At 39.4% G+C, this 23306-nt stretch overlaps 1 long non-coding RNA gene across 1 annotated transcript; it reads left to right on the forward strand.

Annotated features, from left to right (window-relative positions):
- Positions 1 to 42: 42 nt before the first annotated feature.
- LOC138078478 (uncharacterized) lies at positions 43 to 21577 on the forward strand. Its single transcript, XR_011144830.1, has 5 exons — positions 43 to 211; positions 492 to 562; positions 9088 to 9282; positions 12816 to 12947; positions 20734 to 21577. It is a non-coding gene; the product is annotated as an uncharacterized lncRNA (long non-coding RNA).
- Positions 21578 to 23306: the final 1729 nt, after the last annotated feature.

Genomic DNA, 23306 nt, shown 5'->3' on the forward strand with positions numbered 1-23306 from the left:
CCCGCCGTTCCGACTTCCCTCCAGGCGGCGGCGGCGGAAGAGGGGAGCGGCGATTGTGGACCGGACAGAGTTGGGGTTGGGTAGTCTGTTTCTCACGCGTTGGAGAGGGAACTCGGAGGGGCCCTTCAGCACCTCGCTTTCCTCCTCTCGGCCCCCACCTTCTCTCTCACCGACTCACCGGGAGGCTCGTAGCTACTCCGCAGTCGTTACGGCGAGTAGGAACTCTGCTGCCGCTAGGCTCCCCTGGGTCCAGGTTGCTTCGGGCGGGCCACGGGCCCTAGGTCCGGGAAGGATCGCGGGGTCCAGGGGCGGGGAATGGTGAGGTGGCGTCGGTCCGCCCTTCCCGGGGACTCGGAACGTGTTTCTGTTTGTGTTCAGCACTTCGTTCCCCACCCCCCACCCCCCCCCCCCCCGTCGTCTGCCCCGTACCGGCCCTCCCTCCCTCTGTTCCCTGAAACGCATCTGATCGCTGTCCAGTTTTCTTCCTTCAGACCCCGAAACCTCCGGTGCTTGTGCACGCACTTCCAGGGACCAGCAGCACGTCACCATCACTTTTTGAGAAGTGAGTGATCGTCAGCCGAAACCGTTGGTATTTTAACTCATCACGCTTCCTATTTTATTATTTTTTTAACTTGTTGGGAGGGAGCATATTGGGGGAGGGGGCAGGTTTTTGAAACTCTGTTGGTTGAGCTTTCCTGAATCAGATTAATAGCATTTTTTCACTCTCACTCCCCAATGCCCACGTAAGCTGGAGTGACTGCCTGAGCTATCAGCAAGACCATCTGAAATTACGATGGCTTTTTTGGAAACTTCAGCAGAGTCTCTGCGTCCCAGAAAAATAATTGTTGCTCAAAGTAAAATTAGTTTTCTTTGAAATAATAACTCTGTCTCTATTCGTTTGTATATTGCTCAACTGTTCCCTCTTGCTTGATATTTTTGGACCTGAAAAAGAGCAGTTGCATCTGTATTAGGAATCGTATCGTTTCATAAAGTGAAAATTGTTACTTCCTTTCTAGTTGAGGTATAGAATTTACTAATGTAAAGTTACACTTCATTTGGGGTAAATAAAGTTTCTACTTCCCTTGTTTTGTTTCTTTTATAAAATCATCCTTCCAAAAACTGACTGTAATCCAATTTAAAATTTATAATTGAAGGGAAAGGGACATCTGTGAGTCAAAAATAGCAGGAAAAATAAGCGTACTGTGAAATTATAGATGACTTCTATGTTCATAAGTTACCAAGTATTTCCATGAATTAGTAGATCCTGTGTGAATTTATTTAAACTCTTAGGTGATGCTGATGTAGCCAGTAGAAAATGTTTTGCCTGGTTGTTCGTTTTATTAAACATTCTGCTTCATTGTGTTCTTTTTTACTTTGGGAAAATTCAAGAAGGAGCAAATCTTCTTATGTCCTTCCCTCCCTTTTTCCTCCCTTTCCCCTAACAGTTCCTTCCTGCCTCTTCATCTTTCCCTTCAACTTTGTAAGATGGTGTGTTAAAAGATTAAATACCTTTAAGTACATATTATTACGTATATCTGTGTATTACTGAGCTTTTTAATTGAGCTATTAATAAATTGAAAGTCTAACTGATATTTGGAATTGTAAGATAAAATGAGAAAAGTTGGATGGATATGTGTATGGTAACATCAAGTATCAGTTTGATTTATATAGCAAATGTTGTTTAGTTGCTAAGTCATATCTGACCCTTTTGTGATCCCATGGACAGGCTTCTTTGTCCATGGGATTTCCCAGGAAGGAATATTGGAGTGGGTTCCCATTTTCTTCTCCAGGGGATCTTCCTGACTCAGGGATTGAATCCGCATCTCCTAAATGGGCAGGCTGATTCTCTACCGCTGAGCCACCAGGGAAGCCCAGTAAAGAGCATGTGTGTGCACATACCCATGTGCACAGGACTTTGTTAAAGCCAAAAAATGACCCTTATTTGTATCATCTCATGTTTACTCAAAGCACAAGTTTTAAATTGTATAAACTTTGGGTGAAATTGAAGAAATCACTTACAAAAGGAGACAGGTCTAACTTGAGGGTTTTATTGCCATGGATATTTTACTGGGAAAGATAGAACAGCAGATATTTTCATCTTAAATGTGTATGGTAGCAGTGTTAGGGGAAAATACCTTGATACTATTGTTTTCTTGAGAACATATTTGTTGATGATAAATCTGCTTTAAGCCTTGCAGAAGAACAAATTTAAAATTGTTCTATTAGTGCTGTCCAATCTTTTATATTGGTAAATTTGTAAAATTTATGTAATACCTACCTTAGGGGTCAGTTCTAGATATTAAACAAGCCAACGTTTGCCAAGGGCTTGTATTTATGGCTTTCTAATAAGCACTATAAGTGGTACATTTTTAACATTGTCCTGTTGCTTCCAGAAGTTTGTCTTTACTGCTGACGTTGATAAATTCTGCCCATTTGATAGGTTGTGAAGTGTTGTTTTTTTTAAACTATTCACTCTGATAGATTGTCTTACTTGAAAACTAGCCCATATTGAGTGTGTGTTTTTGAAATGTAAGATGCATCTTATAGTAAAATTGCCGATTTGGATTGAGAAAAAAATTCCTTAAGGGAAGAACGCATGTATGCATGCTAAGTTGCTTCAGTCGTGTCCAACTCTTTGATCCCATAGACTGTAGCCTGCCAGTCTCCTTTGTCCATTGGATTCTCCAGGCAAGAATATTGGAGTGGGTTGCCATGCCCTCCTCTAGAAGATCTTCCCGACCCAGGAAGTGAATCCATGATACCCAGGACCTGAATCTATGTATCCTGTCTTGCCTCCTGCATTGGCAAGCAGGTTTTTTACCCCTCACGCCATCTGGGAAACCCAAGGGAAGAATGACTTTATACATGACCATTAATAGTTGTCCCTCATAGCTCAGTTGGTAAAGAATCTGCCTGCAATGTAGGAGACCCTTGTTTGATTCCTGGATGGGGACAATCCACTGGAGAAGGAATAGGCTACCCACTCCAGTATTCTTGGGCTTACCTTGTGGCTCAGCTGATAAAGAATATGCCTGCAATGTGGGAGACCTGGGTTCAATCCCTGCGTTGGGAAGATCCCCTGGAGAAGGAAAGGCTACCCACTTCAGCCTTCTGGCCTGGAGAATTCTATGGATTGTATAGTCTATGGGGTCACAAAGAGTTGGACACAACTGAGCAACTTTTTTACTTTCACATTAATAGTTGTAGAAAAGGGTGACCTCCCATTGTTTAAAAGGTATAGACATTACTGAAAATCTTACCATGGCAAAAAAATAAGAAAGGTGTCTCAAAATTAACGTGCTGAAACAAAACATTTGAATCCAAACTTTTCCTGTAGTCTTACTGATTTCCACAAACAATACTCCCAACAGTTCACTCACTTGCTCTGGCGAAATAGTAGGAATCTTCTGTGATTCCTCTCACTCTGCTTATCAGTCAGTATCATCAGCTCTTCCTTGTATTTATTGTGCCTTCAACCACATCGCATCTGATGCTACCACTCTGTCTAAGCCGCCATCATCACTTAGACAGCAATTTCCAACTGTTTCTGATTCCATTTTTCCTTGTACTTTTAAACCATTCTCTAGAAACCAGCCAGAGTGACCATTTTAAAAAACTTGATTCGATTATGTTACTCACTTGTTTAAAAGTCTCCAGTGATTTCCCTGAAATAGAATAAAGTCCAATTTCCTTACCATGGCCTTTGAAATTGCCTAATCTGACTAATTCTCCAAACTCATCTTATCCTCACCCTTCTCTTTGCCTCCTTTCTGTTTCTGTCGCGTACCAAGCTTTTTCCAGTCTGTAGCAGACAAAGACTGTTGTCCCCTAAAATTTCTTTTTTTTTTTCATAGTAATATACATGGACATATGGGCGTCCAGAATAAAGACTATGTTCTAGCCTCGTGTAGCCTCGTTCTGGCCAATAGAGTATAAGCAGGTGTATGTGACTCCCTTCCAAAACTGTTCTTAAAAGATAGCTGCTGCACACCAGTGCTTTCCTTCCTTTCTGTGTCCTGCATCCTGGAATATAGATGTGACAGCCATTTGGCATATGCAAGCTCCCTTTTCCAGGAGGGATGGCAGGACCTCAGCCGGGTGAAAATGTGGGTCCTTGAGATCTTCACAGAGTAGTGTATCAGCCCTCACTCCTTATGTACAAGTACCGATGTGAGGAAAATGTAAACTTTTATCTTGCTAAAGCAACTATTTCAGTTCAGTCGCTCAGTCATGTCCAACTCTTTGCGACCCTAGGGGCTGTAGCACACCAGGCTTCCCTGTCCATCACCAACTCCCCGAGCTTACTCAAACTCATATCCATTGAGTCAGTGAGGCCATCCAACCATCTCATCTGTTGTCCACTTCTGTCTTCAGTATTTCCCAGCATCAGGATCTTTTCTAAAGAGTTAGTTCTTCACATCAGGTGGCCAAAGTACTGGAGTTTCAGTTTCAGCATCAATCCTTCCAATGAATATTCAAGACTGATTTCCTTTAGAATGGACTAGTTGGATCTCCTTGCAGTCCAAGGGACTCTCAAGAGTTTTCTCCAACACCACAGTTCAGAAGCCACTATTTAGGGCATCTTATTCTCAGTTGAACTGATACTCCATCTCAAAACCTGTGCACTTCCAATTTTTTTCTGCCTGAGGTGTGTTTTCTCTATGTCTGTATGGCTAACTCATCAGCTTTTAATTCAGGTATCATTTCTGACCAGCATTCCCTGACCTCTGTATCTAAAGTAGCTCCTTTCCCCATTCTTCTCACACATGGCCCTTTGTTTTCATAACAGCATTTGTAATTGTATCATTATCTTCTAATTTATTACTGCTTATCTGTTTCCTTTCACCCTGTTAAAAATGTAAGTTCTGTGGGAGCAGAGACTATTTCTGTATTGTTCACTGCTTTATTCTCTAAACCGTATCCATTACATAAGTACTGTTGAATGAATGAGACAGTGAATAAAAATCATTGAATGAATGAAATAGGTCCTTATCCAAGATTACGTAGACTTTTTAAAAATAGATGTCATACATTTTCCTTCAACAGGTAATGTATAAAATCCAAGGTAGGAAGCAGCTAGGAGAAATAGTCTAAATTAATGGTATAGGCCCTTAATAATAAAGATATATTCCTTTTTTCTGGTATACATAATAAGGTTGGGCTTCCCTGGTGGCTCAAATGGTAAAGAGTCTGCCTGCAATGCAGGAGACCTGAGTTCAATCCCTGGGTGGGGAAGATCCCCTGGACAAGGAAATGGCAACCAACTCCAGAGTTCTTGCCTGGAAAATCCTATGGACAGAGGAACCTGGCAGGGTATATAGTCCATGGTGTCACAAAGAGTCGGACACAACTGAATGACTAACACTAATAAGATTATTATAGAAAAAGCTTACTTGGTGAATCAAACTGGCAAATCAAAAAGCACTGCAAAATAATCTGGGGCAGAAGCTCCCACTACATAGTGGTCTGATTTACTCTGACACTTACTGGACCTTAGATTCTTCATCTATAATATATGGAAGAATCTTAAGCTTTGAATGGTAATATTATAAAAGTTTAATTGTAAGTCCAACTTAGGAGTAACCTGATACGTTAAACATTAATTTGGTCTTCAGGTATTATTTTAACAGGTGATTGTGTCTTGATAATACTGGCAAGGGATCAGAGAAACAGGACTTGTTACACTGCTGAGAGCGTAAATTAGCATATCTCTAGTGTGCAGTTTGGCAGTATGTATCAAAAGCCTTGAACCTATGCTTTGATCCTGCAGTTCCTCTTCTAGAAACGTATCATAGAAAATAGGATATGTGTAATAATTGGATTGCAAGAATATTCATTATTGCATTGTTTATTAGGATATTATTTAAATTAAACTCAGCAATAGAGGAAAACAACAGAATGGGAAAGACTAGAGATCTCTTCAAGAAAATTAGAGATACCAAGGGAACATTTCATGCAAAGATGGGCTCAATAAAGGACAGAAATGGTATGGACCTAACAGAAGCAGAAGATATTAAGAAGAGGTGGCAAGAATACACAGAACTATATAGAAAAGATCTTTGCTGCTGCTGCTGCTGCTAAGTCGCTTCAGTCATGTCCAACTCTGTGCGACCCCATAGACGGTAGCCACCAGGCTCCCCTGTCCCTGGGACTCTCCAGGCAAAAACACTGGAATGGGTTGTCATTTCCTTCTCCAGTGCATGAAAGTGAAAGTGAAGTCGCTCAGTCATGTCAGACTCTTAGTGACCCCATAGACTGCAGCCCACCAGGTTCCTCCGTCCATGGGATTTACCAGGCAAGAGTACTGGAATGGGGTGCCACTGCCTTCTCCTAAATTATTCCTGCTGCTGCTGCTAAGTTGCTTCAGTCGTGTCCGACTCCATGCGACCCCATAGACAGCAGCCCATCAGGCTCCACCATCCCTGGGATTCTCCAGGCAAGAACACTGGAGTGGGTTGCCATTTCCTTCTCTGAAAAGATCTTTACGACCCACATAATCACGATGGTGTGATCACTCACCTAGAGCCAGACATCCTGGAATGTGAAGTCAAGTGGGCCTTAGAAAGCATCACTACGAACAAAGCTAGTGGAGGTGATAGAATTCCAGTGGCTCTATTTCAAATCCTGAAAGACGATGCTGTGAAAGTGCTGCACCCAATATGCCAGCAAAGTTGGAAAACTCAGCAGTGGCCACAGGACTGGAAAAGGTCTGTTTTCATTCCAATCCCAAAGGAAGGCAAGGCCAAAGAATGCTCAAACTACCGCATAATTGCACTCATCTCACATGCTAGTAAAGTAATGCTCAAAATTCTCCAAGCCAGGCTTCAGCAATACGTGAACCGTGAACTTCCTGATGTTCAAGCTGGTTTTAGAAAAGGCGGAGGAACTAGAGATCAAATTGCCAACATCTGCTGGATCATCAAAAAAGCAAGAGTTCCAGAAAAACATCTGCTTTATTGACTATGCCAAAGCCTTTTGGTGGATCACAAGAAACTAGAAAATTCTTCAAGAGATGGGAATACCAGACCACCTGCCCTGCCTCTTGAGAAACCTGTATGCACGTCAGGAAGCAACAGTTAGAACTGGACATGGAACAACAGACTGGTTCCAAATAGGAAAAGGAGTACGTCAAGGCTGTATATTGTCACCCTGCTTATTTAACTTCTATGCAGAGTACATGAGAAACACTGGGCTGGAAGAAGCACAGGCTGGAATCAAGATTCCCGGGAGAAATATCAATAACCTCAGGTATGCAGATGACACCACCCTTATGGCAGAAAGTGAAGAGGAACTAAAAAGTCTCTTAGTGAAAGAGGAGAGTGAAAAAGTTGGCTTAAAGCTCAATATTCAGGAAACTAAGATCACGGCATCTGGTCCCATCACTTCCTGGCAAATAGATGGGGAAACAGTGGAAACAGTGTCAGACTTTATTTTTCCGGGCTCCAAAATCACTGCAGATGGTGATTGCAGCCATGAAATTAAAAGACGCTTACTCCTTGGAAGGAAAGTTATGACCAACCTAGATAGCATATTCAAAAGCAGAAACATTACTTTGCCAACAAATGTATGTCTAGTCAAGGCTATGGTTTTTCCTGTGGTCATGTATGGATGTGAGAGTTGGACTGAGAAGATAGCTGAGCGCTGAAGAATTGATGCTTTTGAACTGTGGTATTGGAGAAGGCTCTTGAGAGTCCCTTGGACTGCAAGGAGATCCAACCAGTCCATTCTAAAGGAGATCAGCCCTGGGATTTCTTCGAAAGGACTGATGCTGAAGCTGAAACTCCAATACTTTGGCCACCTCATGCGAAGAGTTGAGTCATTGGAAAAGACTCTGATGCTGGGAGGGATTGGGGGCAGGAAGAGAAGGGGACAACAGGATGAGATGGCTGGATGGCATCACCGACTCAATGGACATGAGTTTGAGTGAACTCTGGGAGTTGGTGATGGACAGGGAGGCCTGGCATGCTGCAATTCATGGGGTCAGCAACAGTCGGACACGACTGAGCGACTGAACTGAACCAAACTGAACTGAAGCTCCATGCATACAACAGAACAGTATTCAGTCATTAAAATGATATGGAAGAAATTTTATTGACCTCATATATAAAGTACGAAGAGAAAGTTTTAAAAATATCCAGTTTTGTAAAAAAAAGTTTGTAAGTCTTGCAAAGGCCCAACAGGATATGTGCAGATTATTCAGTCCTTTAGAAGTAACTTAATTATTTTTGTTTCATTATTTCTATTTCGTAGTTTTTATTAACATTCATAGAATACATTTTTATACTAATTAAAATTCTACCTTTAGAGAAAAAAGTGGATGATTTAGGGAAATAGTATCATACATATACCTGATACACAAGCCTGATATTCCTATGCCCCACAACTAATTTCCATTTCTTTTATGGTTTACCTTCTGAATACTTCTGAGATCCTCCCTTAACTCTCCATTCCTTCAGCCATTCTCTTAATCATTTCCTCATCATCTCTCATCTGAACATTGAAAGAGATTTTGTTTAAATTGGTCTTTAGTAAGTTTTACCCCGCCTCAGCCTTCCTGCCTACCTCCAGACTTTACAGTACACATCTTAGGAAACCCCCCCCCCCCCCCCCGCCTAAAATCTTTATAATGATATATACCTCATCCACCACAAGTTAAAAGTTCAAACTCCTCTCCATGAGGCATAAAGCTCTTCATGTTCTAACACCTTCCTATGTTTGTAGCCTTAGGTACTATTTGTGGGTCTATCCTAATACATGATGCTTCATGCTTCGAATCTTGCAGTTTTCCTCCTGCCTTGAGTGACCACTTCCACCCCTCAAAATATATTAAACCAGTATAGTCTTCTATGCTGGTTTAAAAAATATGTCCATAAGGGAATTCCCTGACAATCCCAGCACTTTAACTGCTGGGAGCATGAGTTCCATCCCTGGTCAGGTAGGGTACTAAGATCCCAAAGCTGTGTGGCATGGCCAAAAAAAAAATATGTCTGCAAAATATTTGATACTTTATTCTTCAGGATGTGAAACTACTTAATTCACCTCCTTCTAAGTGTGAGTTGAACGTTGTGAATTTCTTCTTGTAAATAGAATAAGATAGAAGAGACTGTGACTCTGAGACTACGTTATAAAAGGCATTGAGTTCTTCCTCCTGCATATTCTCTTGAGTCACTCCAGTGGAAGCCCGCTGCCTTGTCATGGGACCTTCAGACAGCCTGTGGAGAAGCCTGTGTGCCTAGAAATAAGCTATCCCAGCTGACAAGGAACCAAAGCCTGTGGACAAGGGTGAGTGAACTCAAAAGCTAATCTTCGGGCCCCTTTGAGATGACTCCAGCCCTAGCCAGCAGCTTAACTATTACTTCATAAGAGACCTGAACAAGAACCACCTAGCTAAGCCCTTCCTGAATCTGAGATAATATTTGCTACGGTTTGGATTAATTTGTTATTCAGTAGCAGAACCCATAAAGCTTCCTTTGGGACTCATCTTGTGTGAAATTTTTCTTCACTTCCGATAAAATTGGGTTTTGCCCAACTAGACAGTGAACTGCTTACAGGCAAGAACTATATTTGCTTTATAATTTTTTCCCTTTTTCTAGCACAGTATTCACAAATGTTAAGTCCTCAAAAATTTTTTACCAGAAGGAAGTGTAAAATTCTTTCACCAACTGTAAGCAACTTGAGGGTAGAAACCCTGTATTTTTATCATTTTATCTTCCTTTACACAGTATAGGAAAGCAGTTTAGCAGGTGCCCCAGAAGGATCTATGTGATAAGGTTAGACCTAAGAATTTTATGCATCAAGTGTTTTTAGTATTAATATGCCCAGCGTTGTACTAAAAAGAGTCTCATGAGTAACATGATTTGATTAGAGAAAAATATAACTAGGAAATAGAAATAGCAATAGATAAAGCAAATACGTATAACCACAGGCACTGTTCTAAGCATTTTACCTGTATTAACTCACAAAATCCTTTTATGATTTCTACTTTATGTGCTAGAAATTGCTAAAATCTGTGGTAGAGTCTATATAAACTCTGCTAGATCAGTAAAGGGAAGTGAGGACAGACCAGCTTGTGAGGGATAGCTTCACCGTGTGGCTGCTTGAGTTTCATGTTCAGCGACATAGTTTGGATAGATGTGGATGAAAGGAAGAGACATTTTCAGTGAGAAAGAACATGACAAAAGGCAGATTGCCACAACAGAGTACCAGTGATGATGACTTGAACACATCACATTTATTTTCCCTGTGAGTCTGTCTCCAAATTTCCCTTTTTTATAAGAACACCAGTCATATTGGATTAGTACATACCTATATGACCTCATTTAACCTTAATTACTTTTTAAAATGGCCTATTTCCAAATACAGTCACATTCTAAACTAGCAGGGATAAGTGAAAGTGAAGTTGCTCAGTCGTGTCCGATTCTTTGCAACACCATGGACTGTAGACTACCAGGCTCCTCTGTCCATGGGATTTTCCAGACAATAGTACTGGAGTGGATTGCCATTTCCTTCTCCAGGGGATCTTCCTGAACCCGGGTCTTCCCTGGTGGGTCAGACCGAAAAGCATCTGTCTGCAATGTGGGAGACCCGGGTTCAATCCCTGGGTTGGGAAGATCTCCTAGAGAAGGGAATGGCAACCCACTCCAGTATTCTTGTCTCCCCCGTGTCCAGAAAGGTGGGGGCAGGGGGGCGGGGCTCAAAGCAAGAATAAATTTGGGAGTGGGGACACAATTCAGGCCAACTCAGATGCTGAAATGAGCATGGACCAGAGGCAAGAACTGGCCTAAGATAAGCAGAGAGGTAGTGGAATTTGTGTAAATTGGGGAGGATTTTAAATGCCAGGCAGAAGAGTTGATATGGATGGCTTTCAATAAGTCACCAATAATCAATCCATTCCCAGGTTTTAGCACTAAAAAAAAGTTAAATAGAATCCTTTATAGTATTTGTTTTCATTTTATCTACTTTTATCACTGCTGTTATCTTACTAAGATAAGATCTTATCTGTGAATCATCCCAAAACTAATGAGATATAAGTTTTTACCTTCAAATCAGTCCTAAAGTAAATGCTGATTCTTCTGCAAGATGTTTCCCCACACTTGAAAAAGACTCAACAAAATACAGTTGACCCGTGAAATATAGTTCAACCCTGAAAAGGTTAAATATAAATTTTAATGTTTCTAACATTACCTGTCATTACTTTACAGTGCTTGATAACATGTAAGTCTGGCATAAACTATTACACATTTGTTCAATGCATATTAGAAACAGTAGCTTTTGAAGAGTGAGCATTGGTTTCAAAAAGGAACCTGTTGATTATCTGGTTAAACATGAATAGTTAATTTAGTTCACAAAGACTGTTAGTAATAACGTGTGAGAACACAATACCAGTTTCATTTAAACAAAATAGTTATCACAAGTCTGTGCAGTAAGAGTGTCAAATATTTCAGTAATACATATGCCAAAATGCCATTAAGTTACCAAGATTTAATAAAAGAACCCATTACCTTCAGTTCAGTTCATTCGCTCAGTCGTGTCCAACCCTGCGACCCCATGAATCACAGCACGCCAGGCCTCCCTATCCATCACCAACTCCCAGAGTTCACTCAAACTCACGTCCATCGAGTCTGGTGATGCCATCCAGCCATCTCATCCTCTGTCATCCCCTTCTCCTCCTGCCCCCAATCCCTCCCAGCATCAGGGTCTTTTCCAATGACTCAACTCTTCACATGAGGTGGCCAAAGTACTGGACTTTCAGCTTCACCATCAACCTTCCAATGAACACCCAAAGGACTGATGTCCTTTAGAATGGACTGGTTGGATCTCCTTACAGTCCAAGGGACTCACAAGAGTCTTCTCCAACACCACAGTTCAAAAGCATCAATTCTTCGGTGCTCAGCTTTCTTCACAGTCCAACTCTCACATCCATACATGACCACAGGAAAAACCATAGCCTTGACTAGATGGACCTTTGTTGGCAAAGTAATGTCTCTCCTTTTGAATATGCTATCTAGGTTGGTCATAACTTTCCTTCCAAGGAGTAAGCGTCTTTTAATTTCATGGCTGCAATCACCATCTGCAGTGATTTTGGAGCCCGGAAAAATAAAGTCTGACACTGTTTCCACTGTTTCCCCATCTATTTGCCAGGAAGTGATGGGACCAGATGCCATGATCTTAGTTTTCTGAATATTGAGCTTTAAGCCAACTTTTTCACTCTTTCACTTTCATCAAGAGGCTTTTTAGTTCCTCTTCACTTTCTGCCATAAGGGTGGTATTATCTGCATACCTGAGGTTATTGATATTTCTCCCGGGAATCTTGATTCCAGCTTGTGCTTCTTCCAGCCCAGCGTTTCTCCTGATGTACTCTGCATAGAAGTTAAATAAGCAGGGTGACAATATACAGCCTTGACGTACTCCTTTTCCTATTTGGAACCAGTCTGTTGTTCCATGTCCAGTTCTAACTTGCTTCCTGACCTGCTTATAGGTTTCTCAAGAGGCAGGTCAGGTGGTCTGGTATTCCCATCTCTCAGAATTTTCCACAGTTGGTTGTGATCCACACAGTCAAAGGCTTTGGCATAGTCAATACAGCAGAAATAGATGCTCTTCTGGAACTCTTCCTTTTTCCGATGATCCAGCGGATGTTGCCAATTAGATCTCTGGTTCCTCTGCCTTTTCTAAAACCAGCTTGGAAGTTCACAGTTCACGTATTGCTGAAGCCTGGCTTGGAGAATTTTGAGCATTACTTTACTAGCGTGTGAGATGAATGCAATTGTGTGGTAGTTTGAACATTCTTTGGCATTGCCTTTCTTTATTCTTTGCAGCCAGAGATGGAGAAGCTCTATATAGTCAGCAAAAACAAGATCGGGAACTGACTGTGGCTCAGATCATGAAGTCCTTATTGCCAAATTCAGACTTAAATTGAAGAAAGTGGAGACAACCACTAAACCATTCAGGTATGACCTAAATCAAATCCCTTATGATTGTACAGTGGAAGTGAGAAATCGATTTAAGGGACTAGATCTGATAGAGTGCCTGATGAACTATGAACAGAGGTGCATGACATTGTACAGGAGACAGGGATCAAGACCATCTCCAAGAAAAAGAAATGCAAAAAAGAAAAATGGCTGTCTCAGGAGGCCTTACAAATAGCTGTGAAAAGAAGAGAAGTGAAAAGCAAAGGAGAAAAGAAAATATATAAGCATCTGAATGCAGAGTTCCAAAGAATAGCAGGGAGAGATAAGAAAGCCTTCCTCAGCAATCAATGCAAAGAAATAGAGGAAAACAAGAGAATGGGAAAGACTAGAGATCTCTTCAAGAAAATTAGAGATACCAAGGGAACATTTCATGCAAAGATGGACTCAATAAAGGACAGAAATGAAACGGACCTAACAGAAGCAAAAGATATTAAGAAGAGGTGACAAGAATACACAGAACTGTACAAAAAAGTGCTTCACGACCAAGATAATCATGATGGTGTGATCACTAATCTAGAGCCAGACATCCTGGAATGTGAAGTCAAGTGGGCCTTAGAAAACATCACTACAAACAAAGCTAGTGGAGGTGATGGAATTCCAGTGGAGCTATTTCAAATCCTGAAAGATGATGCTGTGAAAGTGCTGCATTCAATATGCCCATTACATTACTAGTGTTCAATTCTGAAGTCTTTGAAATAGGAAAGGAATAAAGCCATTAGCTTGCCTTCCCAGTCTGACAAATTTAGTAGAATAAAAAGTGTTACTGGATCACAGGTTCAGCTTTACATATTTTTAGAAACTGCATAGAATCATAAATGCATAAGATCTAAAACAAAATTTGAAAAAAACCCAGCATACTATACATTAAATGAAGTATTGACCATTCTAAAATGAGAGTCATGATAAATTTGTCATAAGACTGCTATCTTTCTGGGGAGGGGGACATATTTTATTGTACATATTCTTAAGATCACTTTTTATGAACTTCCACACAGATTAGGGTTACTGTTTACTTATATAAGCATTTTTTAATGCTTGAGAATCTTTATTAAACTTCTTTTGTTTAATCTCGTAATGATGAAAACAGTAACTCTTATCAAACACATAACCAAAATATCTTCAATCTTCATCCTGTCATCTGTACATTTCTTGAAATTTTCAATGCTGGAAAATACTATAATGACAATGCAAATAAAGTAAAATAAAGTTTGGACAGTTGCTTAGAGTTTGTCATATAAAGGATTTCTATAATTGTGATTTTCTAAAGCTTTGCATTATTTTCATGGCATTTTTTCTGACTTATGTAAGTTTTCTATATTCTTTATGAGTTGTTTTCTAGGTATGAGCATAAAAGTATGTTTTTAATATAACCAGATTTGAAAATAATAGAACAAATGCTTCATCTTAATAGGATGTTCTGTTCTGACTTGGTATTCATTTATCATTCATTATTCAAATGTGACTGAATCTCAAGTTTGTACCCCACATTGTGTTTTATTGTCATTTAGTTCTCAAGAAAGTACATAATGTAGGTATAATAGTATAATTTCTCCCATATTCTGGTATGCCACATGTATGTGGGAGGCACCCAGTGTAAACTTCTAAGCCAATGTTATCTTTCATGTATCCTGTTCTTATATTGAATTTCTTTCTTTTTTATTATTCATCACCTTTGGAATTGATAGCAGCAATATTAAGGCCACTTAATATTCTCAGCTGAACATTAAAGATGTTATTACTCTCAAGTGTTTTTATGGGTCGTGCATGCATGCTCACCGCTTCAGTTATTTCTGACTCCTTGTGACCCATTGGACTGTAGCCTGCCAGGCTCCTCTGTCTATGGGATTCTCCAGGCAAGAATACTGGAGTGGGTTGCTGTGCCCTCCTCCAGGGGATCTTCCCAACCTAGCGAGTGAACCCACATCTCTTGCATCTCCTGCATTTCAGGAGATTCTTTACCACTGAGCCACTGGGGAAGCCCTCATGGGTCATTATCATATAAAAAATAGGTGGCCTGAAAATAAAAGCCAAGCAACCAATGAGAATAATATGAGATCCTTGGGAACCATATAGTGGCTGTGACAAACCAATCAGCACGAGAAAGCCTCAAAGAAAAAAACTAATTAGAGATAAAATAGAAGGTCAGTATTGGCCTGATAATAATTACAGCTACAACTTGGCATCTACTAAATTGCAAGCACCGTAATTACATAATTTGACTCAATCTGCGTAAACTGAGATAGCTAGTACTTTACAGATGGGAAATGGGGGCTTTAAGAGGCTTTGAAAGAGAGGCCTTAGATTACACAGATTATTTCTAACTTCAGAGCCTGTCTCTTTTTTGTTGTTAAGGTAATTTTAATATTGTATATAATATTTTTATATATCATTTTCTTGAGTGGGGGCTCATGGGTATCATAAGATTCTTTAAGGGGTCCTAATGAAGTCTAAGAACCACTAAAACTCTGAATTCTGTGCTGTTACTGTGAGGAAGAGACTTATGCTGAGATAGTTTTGGCTGAGTCATTCAAATGAATAAAGGTGGAGAAGCTAAGTAGAACGTGAAAATTCTGATTCAACTAACATTTATTGAATTTCCATTTGCATCAGCTACGCAGATTGTATAATACTTTCTCAAGTTGAAAATATAGAAACACCTTGTAAGAGTTGTGTATACCCAATGAGTGAAATTTGGAGAAGGAAATGGCAACCCAATCCAGCATTCTTGCCTGGAAAATCCCATGGACAGAGGAGCCTGGCAGGCTACAGTCTATGGGGTTGCAAAAGTCATACATGACTGAGTGACTAAGCACAATGTGAGGAATTATTATACAGTAGAAAACTCGGTTTAGGCCTGTGCTGATCAGTCGCTCAGTCGTGTCCGACTCTGTGACCCCATGAACCATGCACGCTAGGCCTCCCTGTCCATCACCAACTCTCAGTGTCCACTCAAACCCACGTCCATTGAGTCGGTGATGCCATCCAACCATCTTATTCTCTGTCGTCCCCTTCTCCTCCTGCCCTCAATCTTTCCCAGCATCAGGGTCTTTTCAAATGAGTCAGCTCTTCGCACCAGGTGCCCAAAGTATTGGGAGTTTCAGCTTCAACATCAGTCCCACCAATGAACACCCAGGTCTGATCTCCTTTAGAATGGACTGGTTGGATCTCCTTGAAGTCCAAGGGACTCTCAAGAGTCTTCTCCAACACCACAGTTCAAAAGCATCAATTCTTCAGTGGTCAGCTTTCTTTATAGTCCAACTCTCACATCCATACATGACCACTAGAAAAACCATAGCCTTGACTAGATGGACCTTTGTTGATAAGGTAATGTCTCTGCTTTTCAATATTCTGTCAAGGTTGGTCATAACTTTCCTTCCAAGGAGTAAGCGTCTTTTAATTTCATGGCTGCAGTCACCATCTGCAGTGATTTTGGAGTCCCCAAAAATAAAGTCTGACACCATTTCCACTGTTTCCCCATCTATTTCCCATGAAGTGATGGGACCAGATGCCATGATCTTAGTTTTTTGAATGTTGAGCTTTAAGCCAAATTTTTCACTCTCCTCTTTCACTTTCATCAAGAGGCTTTTTAGTTCCTCTTCACTCTCTGCCATAAGGGTGGTGTCATCTGCATATCTGAGTTTATTGATATTTCTCCCAGCAATCTTGATTCCAGCTTGTGCTTCTTTCAGCCCACCATTTCTCCTGATGTACTCTGCATAGAAGTTAAATAAGCAGGGTGACAATATACGGCCTTGACGTACTCCTTTTCCTATTTGGAACCAGTCTGTTACTCCATGTCCAGTTCTAACTGTTGCTTCCTGACGTGCATACAGGTTTCTCAAGAGGCAGGTCAGGTGGTCTGGTACTCCCATCCCTTGAAGAATTTTCCACAGTTTATTGTGATCCGCACAGTCAAAGGCTTTGGCATAGTCAATAAAGCGAAAGTAGCTGTTTTTCTGGAGCTCTTGCTTTTTTGATGATCCAGCAGATGTTGGCAATTTGATCTCTGGTTCCTCTGCCTTTTCTAAAACCAGCTTGAACATCAGGAAGTTCACAATTCATGTATTGCTGAAGCCTGGCTTGGAGAATTTTGAGCATTACGTTACTAGCATGTGAGATGAGTGCAATTGTGTGGTAGTTTGAGCATTTGTGGCATTACCTTTCTTTGGGGTTGGAATGAAAACGGACCTTTTCCAGTCCTGTGGCCACTGCTGAGTTTTCCAAATTTGCTGGCATACTGAGTGCAGCACTATCAAAGCATCATCTTTCAGGATTTGAAATAGCTCCACTGTGCTGATAGCTCTTTTTAACTATTAATTTGGAAAAAAATGGAAATTAAGCTAAAATATTTTAAATTAATTACATTGATTTTAATGTAACAGTATTGTTTTGTTGAGCCTAAAATCATTGGAAATTTATACAGCACATATTTGGTTTGGAGGGGTATACTTGTATTGCTACATGGTAACTCAATTTTCCCATCCAGTTTTTAAGGCTTTGTTCCAGAAGCAAGCAGTCACAGCTTTTGAGCTTTTCCTGACATGTATGCACCATTCATTTGTTCGTTTCTATTTCTTACTGTGTAGCTCAGGACACTTTAAGTTTTATAACTTGGCTCCAACTTATAAACACAAATGAAAATATGGCATTCAAATCAGGCAAAAGTATTTTATATATTAATCTTCCCTGTGATCCAAAGTATAGTTACTAATTTTTAAATCATTTTTGAAATGAAATTTCAAAACCAAGCATTTTTGATGAGAAATCAAAGATATTTAAGAACATGGTAGTGAATTGCCAAGGATTTGAAAACCAAAGGTTAAGAGCTTAGGGTTTTAGAATAGCTCAGAGCTGAAATTATATCCAGTTAAGACACAGGCAAGCTAAGTGGCCTTGGGCAAGGTACTAACCTCTCTAAGCCTCAGTTTTGTTACCTAAAAATTGCATGTAGAAATATGCCCTTTTCAGAATTAAAATTTAATTCTAAGAGATGATCTATGTAAATGCTTAGCATAATATATGGAATGAACCAAACATTCAAAAACAGTAGTTGCTATAATGTGTAATAACCATATAACACAAGGATGTCAAAGAGAGAAGCATAATTATTAATGTAACATCTGAAAGGAAAAATGAAAGAAAAGGTTGTAAAAACAGACACATTTGCAGCAACATGGATTCAACTATAGATTGTCATACTAAGTAAAGTAAGTCAGAAAGAGAAAGACAAATACCTTATGATATCACTTCTCTGTGGAATCTAAAATATGTCACAAGACTTCCCTGCTGCTTCTGCTGCTGCTGCATCACTTCAGTCATGTCCGACTCTGTGTGACCCCATAGATGGCAGCCCACCAGGCTCCCCCATCCCTGGGATTCTCCAGGCAAGAACACTGGAGTGGGTTGCCATTTCCTTCTCCAATGCGTGAAAAGTGAAAGTGAAGTCCCTTGGTCGTGTCGACTCTTAGCGACCCCATGGACTGCAGCCCACCAGGCTCCTCTGTCCATGGGATTTTCCAGGCAAGAGTACTGGAGTGGGTTGCCGTTCCTAGCAGTGATTAAGAATCCACATTTCTGCTGCAGTCAATCGCTGGCCAGGGAAGTAAAATCCCACATGCCTATGTTGAATAGTAGCGGTGAAAGTGGGCACCCTTGTCTTGTTCCTGACTTTAGGGGAAATGCTTTCAATTTTTCAACATTGAGGATAATGTTTGCTGTGGGTTTGTCATATATAGCCTTTATTATGTTGAGGTATGTTCCTTCTATTCCTGCTTTCTGGAGAGTTTTTTATCATGAATGGATGTGGAATTTTGTCAAAGGCCTTCTCTGCATCTATTGAGATAATCATATGGCTTTTATTTTTCAATTTGTTAATGTGGTGAATTACATTGATTGATTTGCGGATATTGAAGAATCCTTGCATCCCTAGGATAAAGCCCACTTGGTCATGGTGTATGATCTTTTTAATGTGTTGTTGGATTCTGATTGCTAGAATTTTGTTAAGGATTTTTGCATCTATGTTCATCAGTGATATTGGCCTGTAGTTTTCTTTTTTTGTGGCATCTTTGTCAGGTTTTGGTATTAGGGTGATGGTGGCCTCATAGAATGAGTTTGGAAGTTTACCTTCCTCTGCAATTTTCTGAAAGAGTTTGAGTAGGATAGGTGTTAGCTCTTCTCTAAATTTTTGGTAGAATTCAGCTGTGAAGCCATCTGGACCTGGGCTTTTGTTTGCTGGAAGATTTCTGATTACAGTTTCAATTTCCGTGCTTGTGATGGGTCTGTTAAGATTTTCTATTTCTTCCTGGTTCAGTTTTGGAAAGTTGTACTTTTCTAAGAATTTGTCCATTTCTTCCACGTTGTCCATTTTATTGGCATATAACTGCTGATAGTAGTCTCATGATCCTTTGTATTTCTGTGTTGTCTGTTGTGATCTCTTCATTTTCATTTCTAATTTTATTGATTTGGTTTTTCTCCCTTTGTTTCTTGATGAATCTGGCTAATGGTTTGTCAATTTTATTTATCCTTTCAAAGAACCAGCTTTTGGCTTTGTTGATTTTTACTATGGTCTCTTTTGTTTCTTTTGCATTTATTTCTGCCCTAATTTTTAAGATTTCTTTCCTTCTACTAACTCTGGGGTTCTCCATTTCTTCCTTTTCTAGTTGCTTTAGGTGTAGAGTTAGGTTATTTATTTGACTATTTTCTTGTTTCTTGAGGTATGCCTGTATTGCTATGAACTTTCCTCTTAGCACTATAGTGAACGCTTTGGTACATATACACAATGGAGTATTACTCAGCCATTAAAAAGAATACATTTGAATCAGTTCTAATGAGATGGATGAAACTGGAGCCGATTATACAGAGTGAAGTAAGCCAGAAAGATAAACACCAATACAGTATACTAACACATATATATGGAATTTAGAAAGATGGTAATGATAACCCTGTATGCGAGACAGCAAAAGAGACACAGATGTATAGAACGGACTTTTGGACTCTGAGGGAGAGGAAGAGGGTGGGATGATTTGGGAGAATGGCACTGAAACATGTATACTATCATGTAAGAAACGAATCGCCAGTCTATGTTTGATACAGGATACAGGATGCTTGGGGCTGGTGCACGGGGATGATCCAGAAAGATGATATGGTGTGGGAGGTGGGAGGGGGGTTCAGGATTGGGAACTCATGTACACCCGTGGCGGATTCATGTCAATGTATGGCAAAACCAATACAGTATTGTAAAGTAAAATAAAGTAAAAATAAAAATTAAAAAAAAATCCCATACACCTCACAGTGCAGCCAAATAAAATGTCAGAAATGAACCTACCTACAAAACATCTGTGAGTAGACTCACAGATAATAGAGATCAGACTCACGGTTGCTGAGGGGAAGTAGGGGAAGAGAGAGGGATGGACTGAGGGTTTGGAGTTGGTAAATGCAAACTATGTCGTTCAGAATGGATAAATAGCAGGGTCTTACTGTATGGCACAGGAAACTATCCAATCTCCTGAGATAAACCATAATGGAAAAAAAAATTTTTTTAGAATGTATATATTGGGTTGGCCAAAAGGTTCATTCAGTTTTTTCCGTAAGAGAGCTTTAGTAATGCTTAGGTGTCCTTAACTTCATTTGAAACAATTCTTACTGTGACAGCTGTCATAGCAGCATGCATTTAAAAAAAAAAAATCAAAATTTTGATGTTTGTGTAGCCATTTTAATATGAAAGATGGAAGAAAAACTTTCTTCATATTATGCTTTATTATTTCAGGAAAGATGAAAACACAGCTGAAGCAGAAAAAGATTTGTGCAGTGTTTGGAGAAGATGCTATGACTGATCAAATGTCTTAGAAGTGGTCTGCAAAGTTTTGTGTTGGAGATTTTTTGTTGGAGGATGCTGCTCTGTAGTCAGATAGACCAGCTGAAGTTGATAGCACAATCAAATCAAGACATTAATTGAGAACAATCAACATACCGCAAGGTAGATATTTTGAGCTGACATCCTCAAAATATCCAAATAGAGTGCTGAAAATCATTTACACTAGCCTGCTTATGTTCATTTCTTTGATGTTTAGTTTCCACATAAATTAAGTGGAAAAAAAAAAGACTATATTTCTGCATGTGATTCTCTACTGAAATATAATGACAACATTCTGTTTTCAAAACAAATTAAAGTGGATGATGAAAAGTGGATATTGCACAGTAATGTGGCATGGAAGAGAGATCATGGGGCAAGTGTAATGAACCACTGCCAACCACACCAAGGACTGATCTTCACACAAAGAAGGTGATGTGTATATGGTGGGATTGTCCTCTATTATGAACTCCTTCTGGAAAACCAAACAGTTCCAATAAGTACTGTTCCCAATTCAACCAGCTGAAAGAGGCACTTGAAAATTCCAGAATTAGTCAAGAGAAAAAACATAGTCTTTCATCAGGATAACACAAGACCACATGTTTCTTTGATGACCAGGCAAAAACTATTACAGCTTGACTGGAAAGTTTTGATTTCATCCACTGTGTTCACCAGACATAGCACCTTTGGATTTCCATTTATTTCGATCTTTACCAAATTCTCTTAATGAAAAAAAAAAAAAAAAATTTCAATTCCCTGGATAAGAAGAAGCACCATTCTTTGCTTAAAAAGCAAAGTTTTGGGATGATGAAATTATGAAGTTGCCTGAAAAATGACAGAAGGCAGTGGAACAAAACAGTTAATACATTGTTCAATAAAGTTAGTGAAAATGAAAAATTTGTCTTTTATGTTTACTTAAAAAATTGAAGGAACTTTTTGGCCCACCTGGTATGTGCATAACTGAGTCACTTTGCTGTACAGCAGAGGTTGCCACAACATTGTCAATCAAATACTATACTTCAATTTAAAAAAAATTTTAAGGCCACTTGAAAAAACAACAGAAACATAAATGTGCTAACTGGCTGACAAACACTTTCTGTTAAGAAATAAAACTCACATAAAGTAAGAAAGTGAAACATAGTCTTAAATGATTGTATTTCATAGTAGCAACTTAGTTACTATGTTTTGTTTTCGTAAGAATATTTTTTAATTGTGGGTTTTTAAAAATAAACCATTAGCTAATCCTTTTCATTTCTTGTGATATTGGATTTATATTCCTTCCACAGTTACCAACAGAATTTTAAAAGAACTATCACTTTTAAAAAACATTGTTTACGAGCTCCCTGGTGGCTCATTGGTAAAGAATTCTGCCAGTTCAGGAGACATGGGTTCAATTCCTGGTCCAGAAAAATCCTACATGCCCTGGAGTAACTATGCCCATGGGCCATAACCACTGAGCCTGTGCTCTGGAGTCCATGCTTCACAAGAGAAGCCACAGCAATGAAAAACCCTTCCACTGCAATGAAGACTAGTCCCTGCTCTTTGTAACTGGAGAAAAGTCAGCATAGCAACAAAGACCCAACACAGCCATAAATAAATAAATATTTTAAGAAGACATTGTTTACAAGATGATTACAATTCTCAATTTTACCTTTTTAATGTGGTTTTCAGTTCTAAATGAAGTAGAACTTTTAGTCATAATTCAGGTATTTTAAAAACACTACCTAAAATATAGGTAAGCACAGTATTTCATAAAACACTTGTATTTTGATATGAGTGAAATTAGTTCCTTTTGGCTTCTAGATTTTAAAAGTTGCTACATCTGCTCTAGCTTTGACTGGTGAAGGTGGTCCTGAAGGTATATTATCCTCAGACCATCTCTTATCCTTTTAATGACGCAGCCTATATAATTAGGAACGAACTTTTCATAAACAACATATGTAAGTGGGCACAGGACAGTTAAATGGCAGAACCCAGAAAAACAGTCAGTTGATCAATTACAAAGTCAGAAGCTACCACAAGGAGATATTTTATAATGTAGTGCAAAATAAGATATAACACTTCTAATAATAAGAAAGACCTTTTCTGTTAGCCTCATCCCTAAAGCTAGTTTTCCTGCTAGAAGCCAAGAAACTTTATTTTAAAAAACAAAATAAAAACCTCTTAACCATAGCAGCAGAAGGAAGAGAAAACCTCTATTTTGAATGAAATGATACCAAATATATTATTATACTTCTTTAAGCTGAAGAACTTGTGTATATCTCTATTGTTCCTTATGGAAACAAAAATTACAAAAAAGGGAAAGAGGAGGGAGAAGGGATCCAAACAAGGTTCCTCAGACCAGTTCTGTGAGATATTGGTAAATATTCTGTGGGAAAAGATTGCATTGTAAAGTAGACATAGGAGTTACTTAAACCAAGTATAAGAAGTTTTATGACTGCAGTGTTTGTTGAGATTTTTAATATGCAAATATGTTACTAAATGCCTTA

Source organism: Capricornis sumatraensis, chromosome 4, assembly GCF_032405125.1.
Source record: "Capricornis sumatraensis isolate serow.1 chromosome 4, serow.2, whole genome shotgun sequence".
Classification (NCBI taxonomy): Eukaryota; Metazoa; Chordata; class Mammalia; order Artiodactyla; family Bovidae; genus Capricornis; species Capricornis sumatraensis.